We start from the raw sequence: 12,618 nt of genomic DNA, 5'->3' as shown, positions 1-12,618 counted from the left end.
TCTTGTCTGTTTTTTTGCTGTTGGTATTGTTTCCCTCTCTCTGCTTCTTTTTCTGCACACTCCTCGACCCTCTGATTGAACTTCCAAGTTTGGGAAGAAACCGACCATCCACCAGATGACTAGAAATCGCTGCAGGACCACAAGAAATATGGGGAAGCAGGAAAATACCTCTCCCACAAGGGAAAAGGATAGCTCCTCTTTATCCACACACAGTTCAATGGAAATCATGGAAATGTCTGATAAAGAATTCAGAACATTCATAATGGCAAAGCTAACAGAGATGGAAGAGAAGAGAGACAAGGAACTGCTGAAGAGGAAGGAGAAAGGAGTTGAAGAGTTCCAGGAGGTGAGGAAATTCATGCTAGATCTAAAAGAGGAATTTCACACTTTACAAAAGAATCAGATGGAACTGTTAGAGATGAAGGCTATAATACAAGAAGTCAAAATCTCCCTTGAAAGTATTAAAAGCAGACTAGATCATACAGAAAATAGAATCTCTAATGTAGAAGAGAAAATGGTTGGCCTAGAAAAATCCACCGCGAAGACTGAGAAAATGGCCCAAAAATTTGAGAATAATATGCGAGAAGTACTAGATACCATCAAACGTCCAAACATCCGGATAATAGGCATCCCAGAAGGTGAAGAGACTCATAAGGGCATTGATAATCTATTCCATGAAATCTTACAAGAAAATTTTCCAAACCTGGAGAGGCACTCAAAGATTCAGTCCCAAGAAATACAGAGGACCCCAAATAGAATCAACCCAAGAAGATCTTCTCCAAGACACATTATAGCCAGATTGACCAAAACCACAGACAAAGACAAGATACTAAGACTGGCAAGAGAAAAAAGGCAAGTTACCTACAAAGGGTATCCCATCAGACTAACGGCAGACCTCTCATCGGAAACAATGAGAGCGAGGAGAGAATGGGAAAATGTATTCAAAGTATTAAGGGAAAAGCAATTTCAACCGAGAATTCTGTACCCAGCAAGGTTATCGTTCATTTGGGAAGAAAAGACACGAACTTTCCCAGATAAACAAAACCTGAAAGAATTTACCAGCACCAGACCGGATCTCCAAGAAGTTCTTAAGGGAGTGCTATGTCAGTAAAATTAAATGCAGACACACAGAAATAAGAGTTCAGAAACTAAGAAAATGGGCAACTTAATTGTAGGGCCAAAAGCTGGAGTTGAGTATTACATCCCAGATTTCAATCTGGAACATCGAACCTCAACAGATACAGAAGAAAGATTAAGTACATGAGACTGAACTGATGAAACAGTATTCTACGACTTGACTAAAATATTGCTGCTTTTCTTCTAAGCTTTGTTGTCTGGTTTTAAGGACTTTTGTCCTGTCTTCAGCTATCAATAGATTCATGTTCCGACTATTTGAACAGAATACTAACCTGTTTCTAGGCTTTAAGTTTCAAAGAAATATCCTTACCAGTTCAAAACTGCTTTTCTTGAAACCATCGGCTGATCTTGCTATTGAAAGTAGTTAGATTACTTATGATATTGTGTGATCAACGAAATGTTGGGGGAAAAGGAATTGAAGACAACTGTAGACAGCAGAGATAGTGTAATAAGAGAGTGGAATAGGGCAGAGGGCTAGACATGGGGTAAAAAACATATATATGAAAGTAGAAATGGAATATTATGGATGAGAACATGCATTACTAAGCCACTATACAGTACATTCTAGATGGGAAATCACATTTAGAATGTTGTGATGATGCTCAGGGAATGAATGTAAATTAATAAAAAAAATTTTCAGAAGAAAAAAAATAGGCATTAGAAATACCTATTTGATGACTGCAGTTAAGCTATATAGCCCTAGTTAGGTGCTACTTTACAGTATGTTCATTCTATTCACTGAGGTTTATGCCTAAAGTCAGTCTTGTGTTCATGGATATGTACATATCAGCTGTGCTTGCTATTGAAAATATTTAGATTTATTAAGATATTTAGTGAAACAATAAAATGGGGGAGGCATAGAAAGCAACAATAGATACCAGACACAGTGTGGGAGGAGGGTGGGAGATGGCAGAGGGTGAGATAGGGAATCAAGGATGGGAAAAAAGGCAAAATATACAGAAAACAAGAAATGGAAAATGATTTGTTGACAATAACACATATGTTGATGTGCTTGATTGAGCCAATATACAGTGTATTCTCAATGGAAAAATCTCATTTTGTATGCTATAATGATGTACAGTGAATGAATGTAAACAAATAAATAAAAAACAACAACAACAAAAAAAAACAATACAATTTAAACAAACAATATTACAACCAGCAAGATAATTCTTCATATGTAAATAAAAGATAAAATCATTCTCAAATGTGCAAAACCTGAAAGAAATGATCAACACTAAACCATATCATCAAGAAATTCTGAAAGGAGTGCTATACCAGGGAAAATAAAGAATAGACAGAAATAAGAGAACAAAAATCAACCAAGAAAATGGCCAACTTAACAGTAGGAATAAGTTTGGAAATATAGATTAAAACACTGAATGTTAATGGCTTGAATTCTCCAATCAAAAGACAGACTGGCTAAATAGATTTTTAAAAAAGAAGAAGACCTCCATCTAGTTGCCTTCCAAAAACCCATGTCATGGGTTGCCTCAAGAAACCTATACATAGACTAAATGTAAAGGACTCAAAAAATATATTCCATGCAAATAGAAACAACAACAAAAAAAGAAGCAGGAGTCTTGATACTGATCTCAGACAAAATACACTTTGAGGCAAAAACAATAAGAAGTGAAAAAGCAGGGCATTATATAATAGTAAAAGTACTAATCCATCATGAAGACATAATGCTTCTTAATTATCTATTCACCCAATTTAGGAGCACCCAAATATGTGAAGGAAAGACTGTTAGATCTAAAAGGAAAGGTAGACTGCAACACACTAATTATTGGGGACCTCAATACCCCATTATCTTCTTTAGATAAATTGATATAAAACATAAGCAAAAAAATTCAGGACCTAAACAATACCATAAGTCAGATGGACTTGACAGATGCATATATATAGAGCTTTCCACCCTAAAACCACAAAATATACATTTTTTTCTCACCCCACTTGGTACCTTCTTAAAGACTGATCACATAATAGGGCACAAAACAATGCTTTACAGATTCAAAGGCATAGAAACTATATGCAGTGTCTTCTCCAACCATGATAGAATAAAACTTGATATCAATTTCAGGAAAACCCTGAAAATACACAAATACATGGAAACCAAACAACCTACTCCTAAATGAAGTTACAACTACCAGAGAGATTAAGACTGAAATAAAGATTTATGGAAACAAATGATAATGAGTGCATGAGCTTCTATAATCTTTGTGACACCTCAAAAGCAGTCATAAGAGGGACGTTCATAGCAATTAGTGCATATAAGAAGAAGACGAAAAGTTGGCAAATGGACAACTTAACATCATGCCTTGGGAATTGGTAAAACAATAAAAAAAATTCAAACATGTGGGAGAAAAAAAAGGATAAAGAGTCAAGCAGACACAAATGAAACAGAAAATAAACAAACTATATGGAAAATAAATGAAAGCAAAAGCTGGGCTTTGGAAAAGATAAACAAGATTGGCACACCATTAGCTAAATTAAGATGAAAACAGAAAGGAATCAGATAAATCAAAATCACAATGAAACAGGCAGTAGTACCATGAACATAATAGAAATAGAAAACATCATTAGAGAATACTATGAACAACTATATGCCAACAAACCAGAAAACCTGAATGAGATGTACAAATTCCTGGACACATATAATCTACCGAGATTGACACTGGAAAACATAAAAAGCCTGAATAGACCCATAAAAAAACATGGGATTGAATCAGTAATAGATAGGCTCCCAAGAAAGAAAAGCTCAGGTTCTGATGGCTTTACTTCTGAATTCTACAAAACTTTTAAAGAAGTAACCTCCATTTCTTTCAAATTATTTCTAAAGTTCCTTCATCACCCTCATTCCCAAAACAGATAAGGACATGACAAAAAAGGAAAACTACAGACCAATATCTCTGATGAATATAGATACAAAAATTTTCAACAAGATATTAGCAAATTATATCCAACAACACATTAAAAAGATTATTCATCATGACCAAGTGGGCTTTATTCCAGAGATGTAAGGGTGGTTCAACATACACAAAACCAGAAACTAAGTAGACCATATCAACAGAAAGATAAAAATTAAATGACCATTTCAATTCATGCAGAAAAAGTATTTAAAAATTCAAAATCCCTTTATGATTACGACTCTCTGCAAAATCGGCATAGACATCTATCAAAAAACTATAGCTAACATTATACTGAATGGGGAGCTTTTCCACTAAAAACTGGTACAAGACAAGGCTCTCCACTTTCTCCAATCATTTTTAATATACTACCAGAATCCCTAGCCAATGAGATCAGACAAGAGAATGAAATAAAAGGAATTCCATAGGGAATGAAGAGTTGAAATTATCTCTATTTGCATGTGACATGATTGTATACACAAAAGACCCAAAGGTAACCATGAAAAACCTTCTCAAAGTAATAAATACAGTAAATTGGCAGGATAGAAAATCAACGTACAAAAATCTGTAGCATTTCTATATACGAACAATAATTATCAGGGTCAAATTTTTCCCAATTATTAAAGATACAGCCATGGGATGAGTCCTGAGGGGGGTAGAGTGGTTATTTCTCATGCCACCTGTAAAGAAAAGAATAACAGAGAGGGGAGTAGACAACCTAAAGGCAGAGACGTGTCCTGGGGTGTCCCACTAGGCAATGAATGACCCAGTGTGAACAAGCTAGGCATTTCTGACAATTTGTTCCCGTCAGCTCCCTTATAGAAACTGATAGATGACCATGCACCCTTGGCCTTGTTGGTGCATCCTGGCATCTTTGGGGTATCTCTTACTTTTATAGCATTCTATAGTTAAGATCCTACCCAAGGCATCCCTTGAAGACAAGCTAAGATACAGGACTGGACTGGGTATCTCCAGGTTGCTATTGTCCTTTTTGGTCCCTGGGACCATTTTCTTGGCTGAGTGTCTTCAGCCTGAGATACTCCAGGATCTTTGGAATCCTTCTGTTAGCTATGACTTACTCTTAATCTGGTTTTACCTTGGAGAAGAAAAATATATACTTGAGCCCAAGTGAGGCTCCTAAAAGGCAGTAGGTCTTTTAAATCTTTTTGGAGATAGTCATTTGATATGGGCATCTCCTTTGAGACTCCCATTTGGTTCTAAAATGAAAGCAACTCCAGGTATAGAAAGAACCAAGAGTGAGTCATCCCTCTGGAAAAAGCCATTCTAGTGAATGACAGAAAAAATGGTCTAGGAAGGGAAGCTCTGAAGAAGATAGGTAGCTCACTGAGAGTTGACCCAGCAAACTAACCTGAGCCAGCAGCCAGGAGCCAGCTGGCAGATGTCCCACAGGCAGAGTGCAGGGAGATGCCTGACGGTACCCCTGGCCCTGTGATCCTAGCAGCCGCATGGCAGACAGCAGCCCCTCAGGGGCCTAGCATTAGCAGCCCCAGCCCTGGGAAAGGCAGTGGTGGCCCAGGGCCCCTCATCTACTTTCAGAGCCCCCCTGGGGCTGCAGGCAAGGGTCCAGGTGGTACGGACAATGAGGGCCCATGAAGCAATGGAAGGTCACCCTCAAGTATGACCACAAGGAGCTACAGAAGTGCATGAACCTGGAGGAGTGGATCCTGGAGCAACTTACATGCCTGTATGACTGTCAGGAAGAGGAGATCCCAGAGCTGGAGATCGATATGGACAAGGTCCTAGACATGGAGAGTAATGATACCTGGGCTGGGGGTCCAAGAGCTGTTGATTGACTGTTACAAGCCCTTTGAGGCCTTCACCTCTGGCCTGCTGGACAAGATCTGGGGCATGCAGAAGCTCAGCATACCCCAGAAGAAGTAAGGGTCTTGAACCAAGTGATTAGTGGCTTCCACAGGACAATCTCTGACCCCAGACCTCATAGCTACAGCAATACCGGGGACCCTGTGGCCAGGTCTGGTGCCATGAGCAAGACTCCTCATGCCCCTGGCCTAGGGGTTTCTTCCCCTGCCCCTTCAGTTTTCCATTTTGGGGGCTTTTCGTTGTTACTAAACTGATGGAACATTTTGTGTTTGTATATTGACTCTGCATCTTGGGCCCTTTAATATAGCTAGGATATGCCCTTGGTGGGGGGGAAAAATAGAAGAAGAAGACAGAGAGAGAGAAATAAAGAGAAGACTGGAGGAAAAGTGCCTGTCATTGTTCTGTAGGAAGACAGAGTTTTCATAGTGGCATATAGGTCAAGTAAATAAAACAAGTATAACTTTAAATTGGGCAAAGTGATAGGCATATTTTCCCCAGGAATGACTGAGGAAACATTGAGGGTTTAAAGAGAGAAACCATAGATAAGATCCATATTTTCCCTGTCTTATATAGGATTTTTCCTCATAGGCTTTGTTCTTAATTTTATACCTACAAAATTCTTACAAAAGCCTACAGAAACATCCAATTTCTTTATATTTTCAAGCTGGTTGACTTAGCACATGAGGAAGGTTATAAGAAAAATTATCATCTTGTGCATAAATGGGAGTAAATGTGGCTAAGCAAAGAAATGCTCTAAACTTGAAGCAGAAAAACAAGTTAGAAAACACTGCAGAGGTGCAGGTGCTGGATGGAGGGTGAGTGATTCACTCTGGGCCTCAGAAGAGTATTCACAAATTGGAAAAAGTCTTTTTATTAGGGGTGAGGAAGTCTGTAAATATGTTTCACCCTAGAATGACTAAGAAAATGACATAAATGGAGGCACATACCAGTCCTCCTGACATATATCCTATGTGTCCTGACTACTGAATTCTAAGATCCTTATTTTTCCCCAAAATTTGGCCTCCAACTGATCATAGAAGCAACTTGAGTTCCCACAATAATCTGAGTGGTTCCTACAAGTGTTAAGTATAACCACTGCAATGTGACCTGGGAAGTGCCTTTGGAAGCAGGAGTATGAGGAAGGGAATGACATATTGGACCCCCTTTTCTCAGAGTATCTCCTATCCCCAGGCAGAAGGTGAGGAGGATCAACCAGATGGGGGAAAAAGGTAAAGAAAGAAAAAGAAAGATAAAGAGCCACATGTCATCAAGAATTTCTATTAGGGCCATACAAACATGAACCTGGCTGGTCCTTGGATTTACCTTTAGGTAAGTCCTAAATCACTCATTTTAAGACCAGATTATCCTCACACAGGTGGCTTTAAGTGGTGAACGCCATAGTGGCTTTTAATTCTCACCTGTGTCTGCAAGATGGTCATAAATAAAGCACTATAGAAAAAGAAGGAGGCTATCACTCCTAGGAGCTTAAGGCCTCCATGGTTGGGCCAGAGGGATTTTCAGTCCTATATGGCAGGTACCCATTACAAGAACCATGGATTTCATGCTGGCTGACTCATGTTGGTCAGAAGACCCAGTGGAATTAAAGGTGAGTACAGAGATGGAAAGAAAAGGAGAATCTCTCACCTCTAGGGGATTATAGAACTAAGGTCATTCCAGAGGCAATTTCTAGCTCTATAGCAGAGTTCCCCCCAAGAGCTATCAATCTTGCCTCAGTTGTTCCACTTTAGCAAAGAGATTCAATGGAAATAAGTATGGAAATGACAAAGAGGTTAAGGAATAGTGTACAGGCTTACATCCTGACTTGCCTATCACAATAGCTATGTCGCTGGAGATGGTGCATGGTCTTAGAAGAATCAGGTTCTTGGTGTCTCAAAGAACTGAATGCAGCACACGAGTAGAGTGAAATAGCAAGCAAATTTATTTGGTAAAAGCACATTTGTAGGCTTAGGAACAGGCCAGATCAATGCAGATCAAGAGCCCTTTATCTATGGATGGGCTACTTTTTTAGGGTACATGGGGGTAGAATCTAGTGCTCTTCATTTGTTCAGTTGCTCAGTTGTGTATGTCTGCAGCTTTACATATATATATATATATACACACACACACACACACACACATATACACACACATGCATACATACATAAACTTTTTTTTTTTTTTTTGGCTGATAGAGTGTACTTTATTGATGGTTCATGACAAGGAGAGCTCCCCAGCCCCTCCCCTTCTGCAGGGGTCTGGGATGGAAACTGTCAAGGAGGGGAGCTTCTCAGTGTGGTGGGGACTGAGCTGGAGCAGGGCCTCCCCAGCAGCTGAGGGCCTCTCTTCCTCATGCTCACGCTGGAGCTGGTGGGCAGGGGCTCTACTCCTTGGATGCTATGTGGACCATGAAGTCCACCACTCTGTTGCTGTAGCCAAACTCATTATCATACCAGGAAATGAGCTTGACAAAGTGGTCATTGAAGGCAATGCCAGCCCCAGCATTGAAGGTGGAGGAGTAGTTGTCACTGTTGAAGACACAGGAGATGACCTGGTCCTTGGTGTAGCCCAGGATGCCCTTCAGGTAGCCTTGTGATGCCCACTTCACCACCTTCTTGATGCCATCATATTTGGCAGCTTTCTCCAGGCAGCAAGTCAGATCCACAACTGACACGTTGGGGGTGGAGGCATGGAAGACCATGCCAGAGAGCTTCCCGTTCAGCTCCAGGATGACTTTGCCCACAGCCTTGGCAGCCCTGGTAGATGTTGGAATGATGCTCTGGGCAGCCTCACAGTCTTCATCCCACAGCTTCCCTGAGGGGCCGTCCACAGTCTTCTGGGTGGCAGTGATGGCACATACTGTGGTCGTGAGCCCCTGCACAATGCCAAAGTTGTTGTGGATGACCTTGGCCTGAAGGCTAAGCAGTGCAGGAGGCATTGCTGACAATCTTCAGGGGTTTTCCATACTTCTTGTGGTTCATGGCCATCACAAACATGGGGGCATCAGCAGAAGGGGCAGAGATGATGACCCTTTTGGCCCCACCCTTCAAATGAGTCACAGCCTTCTCTGTGGTGGTGAAGATACCAGTGGACTCCACAACACCAGCATCACCCCATCTGATCTTGGCAGGATCTTGCTCCTGGAAGATGGTGATGGATTTCCTGTTAATGACAAGCTTCCCGTTCTCGGCCTTGACGGTGCCATTACATGGGTAGAATCATACTGGAACATGTAGACCATGAAGTTCAAGTCAATGAAGGGGTCATTGATGGTGATGATATCCACTTTGCCAGATGTGAAGGCAGCCCTGGGGAGTAAGTACCCAATACGGCCAAATCCATTTACTCCAACCTTCACTATCGTGTCTCTGGGATGTGGCTATCTCTCTAACAGGGAGGAGCAGAGAGCCACTTTACATATATTTTAAGAGTCCATGGTCAAAACAGTCAGTCTGCCTTGCTCCCATTTATTACTTTGTCCTCTTTTTGTCCTCTGAAGAGGTAGAATGTAAAACTGGTTTTGTTTTTGAGGTCTCATTGTCCTTTGTCTGTCCCATTTTTGTTTCTCCTCCCTTTGCTGTGACTCTCCTTTCCTAATTTTCTTGACTCAGGACCACACACTCTCACACAGAGACCAGGAGGTGAGGCATTTCTATGCTTTCTGCAGAACACCTTCCAACCTAGTGAGGCCCACACCCCTGAGTCTGTGGCTGGGTGGAGTCCCCTTCCATGCAAAGACCCCAGAGACTATATCACTCTCTGCTGAGCTCAGGGTCACCAGGAAAGGGAGCCCCAAGCTTCTTCTCTGTCTTATTCCAGATCTTCCTAGCCTCCCTGTTTTCTATCTCTTTCTCCAATCAGCTTTCTAGAGCCATGTGCCTTCCTCATTACAGAGATTCTTTGTTCTATGTTAAAGCAGTTCTGGTTTCCCCTTCCTTAGGCTTGTGGCTTAGTATGTATCAGGACTGGAAGGAAAGGGAGTGCAGGAGACCAACAAATCAAAACTAGCACTGGAAGATTTCAGACCATAATTTATACCCTGAGCAGGAGAGACTTCGCTTTCATGATTTTGATCACATGGACTCAATTTTTTTATTTTTTAAAGAATGATATAATTTTATTATTTTTTTAATTAGGTATAGGGCACGAGAGAGAGACAGAGAGAAAGTGAGAAAGCATGCTGCCATACCCAGGACTCAAACTATGGTCTGACATGTGAGATTCCAGCTTCTTAACCACTGTGCCACACACTGACGCTTCTCAAATGTTTAATACCTATTTTCCAGAGAACCATATTAAATATATATGAAATATAAAATTGAAAAGGTACAATTATTGACAATGAATAATGTTAAAGAGTGTTGGCTGTAGACAGAAATAACTCTGGGCATCTCATTCATCATAAACAGATGGTCTCTGTTGGAACAAAGTGCCATGTCAGCCCAGCCCTGCCTTCAACATCTGCAGAGAAGAACAAGAGGTTCTGGAGGATAACTTGCTCTTTGCTGGAGATGCTCAACCCCAGACCATTAAGTTACCAGACCACATGTGGAAAAAAAATGTATAGAATAATTAGTTCAACTAGGTCTTTTGTGTTAATATTATATAGAATATATGTTAACAGATAAAACTTAGAATGTATGTTACACATATGTGTTTAACGTGAATATGGAACTAGTCTAAACCTGCCAAGTTTGAGTCAAAACCCTTGAGACCTCGGTGTGAATCTCACTCAATAAATTTAAAAGGAAAGGTAATTTGAAAATTAAAGAAGCTTTTATTAAACTTGTGATCTTCCCTGTTACCTCAACTGTCCCTATGGGTCAAGGTCATTCCTCCTGTCCAGATCCTCCTTCTACCAATCCCTTTGTGTCTGTTTTTATTCCTCCCTTTGCTTCTCTCCTAGTTAACTATTATTCCTTTTGTATCTTCCAAGTCCATTGTTCTCATCCAAACACATTGTCTATATCACCTTTTCTGTTTGTCCTCAACTCTTTCCTCCATTGGTGTCTTTCTTATTCATGTCCACTCTTTTCTCTTCTGACCATCTTCCTACCCTGACATTCCAGGGATGAAAGATGCCTTGTCCAGGACAAGCACATATCACACCCAGGGAATATGAACATGTCCTTGCAGTACAGCTTATGGGATGGGGTTGAGACAGGACACTGGGTGTTGCAGGATAGGGTCAATCCCTTCCCTAGAACTAGTTCCCTAGAACTAGTCTTAGGGACCTCTCTGGGCAGTTACTGACAAAGGGTGGCCTCTTGATAAGAGGTTCCACCTGGGACAGAGAATGATGAGCTCTCAGGAGTGGAGGCTAGGGAGTCCTAACACTGGGACGCAGGGCTGGATCCCAAGGCTTTCCTTGAGTGGTGAGGCCAGGGTTGCAGAAATCAATTATCAACTGATTAGTTGACCTGGTATGGAGTGGGTATGGATAATTATAAGGGTTTTAAGTAGGAAACAGATACATGCAACATCCATATGGACCACAGACAAGACAGAACCAAACTGAGTGATTTTAGCCAGAAACATACTGGAACCATGATTGCAGCAGTCCAGCAACCCAGGAGGATCTCAGGGCAATGTGGAAATTTTTGCAGAGTGGAGGTGTGAGTTAGGAGACATGATGTTCATGGCAACCCCTGGACCCCAGATTTACTGGACACAGCAATGTGAGTGACCACCAAGAAGGACTTGAAAATGTATTCAATTCCTGAGGAGAAACTCTTCTGGAACTGCATCTGAGTGGGCCAGAAGTAAACAGGAAAGTAGGAGAGAGAGGGGAGAACTCCCAGGGTATGGGCATGTGAGTGTGACCTATAGAAGGGGTGAGAGGCAGTCAGACAATCAACTAAAGTGGGTTACATGTGTTGTTACCTTGTTGGTCTCCAATGGCCAGGAACTTTTTGCTTCTACCCTGTGTAGACAGAACACTGAAGGAATGGGGTCTTGTGTGTAGGACTGAGTCAGGGTTTCATGTGGGAAGGATCTAAGCCCACACTTCCCCTTGCCACTCTGGCTCATTTTCTCTCCTGAAATTTCTAAGCTGGGTCCATCTGGATAGTTTGGGGTCCATCAGGATGGACAGGTGAAGATGGAACTAGTCAAGCACCTACTCAAGTTAAATGTTTCACATGATTCAAGGGAAAAACCTACAGCTGTGAGGGGCTGAGGCTGAGTGCTGAGATTTCTTTCATAATAAAATGGTGCCTCCAAAGCCCTTTTCCAGCCAGTGCCTGGAGGTATGATTTGGCATGGTAGGGACCTTGGGATCAATGTGGTTTGAGATGCAGAAGTCCACATTCTTGTTCTGAGAGCAGGTTGTATAACTGTAATAACTCAAGTCTGGGGTGGTCTGTGGTGGGAATGGACACCAGAATGTAACCTGACAGTTCTTGCAAATTTTGTCACTAAACAAGACCCTTCAAAGTCATTTCCATTTCAGTCCACTTTGACGTAGAAGGTGAGGATGCAGTCCTGGGTTCAGGGCTGGGAATTTTGGGGCAGGACCTAGACCTAAGGGCAGAAAGCTGAGGCTTTGTCTCTCTAAGAAAAGATTTCTACTTGTAATCTACTAAGTATAAATGTCTTTCATCTTTCTCTTCTTCACATTTAACATGTGTTGTTTCATGCTTTTTTTTTTTTTGAGAGGTTTTTGGCATATGGCACATGCGCTCGCCAGATGGAGAGAGACAGAAAGCGAGAAATCACCCCCCCCAAGGGGGGT

At 41.3% G+C, this 12,618-nt stretch overlaps 2 pseudogenes; one reads left to right on the top strand and one right to left on the bottom strand.

Moving 5' to 3' along the window:
• The first annotated feature begins 5,512 nt into the window (after positions 1-5,512).
• On the top strand, positions 5,513-5,948 carry LOC102477653 (protein phosphatase 1 regulatory subunit 14B pseudogene; annotated as a pseudogene).
• Positions 5,949-8,268: 2,320 nt separating this feature from the next.
• Positions 8,269-11,915, bottom strand: LOC102477231 (glyceraldehyde-3-phosphate dehydrogenase-like; annotated as a pseudogene).
• Positions 11,916-12,618: the final 703 nt, after the last annotated feature.

Source organism: Tupaia chinensis, unplaced genomic scaffold, assembly GCF_000334495.1.
Source record: "Tupaia chinensis unplaced genomic scaffold, TupChi_1.0 Scaffold138228_1, whole genome shotgun sequence".
Classification (NCBI taxonomy): Eukaryota; Metazoa; Chordata; class Mammalia; order Scandentia; family Tupaiidae; genus Tupaia; species Tupaia belangeri.
The sequence above is the reverse complement of the archived record's forward strand: the minus strand, read 5'-3'. Positions and strand labels throughout refer to the sequence as shown.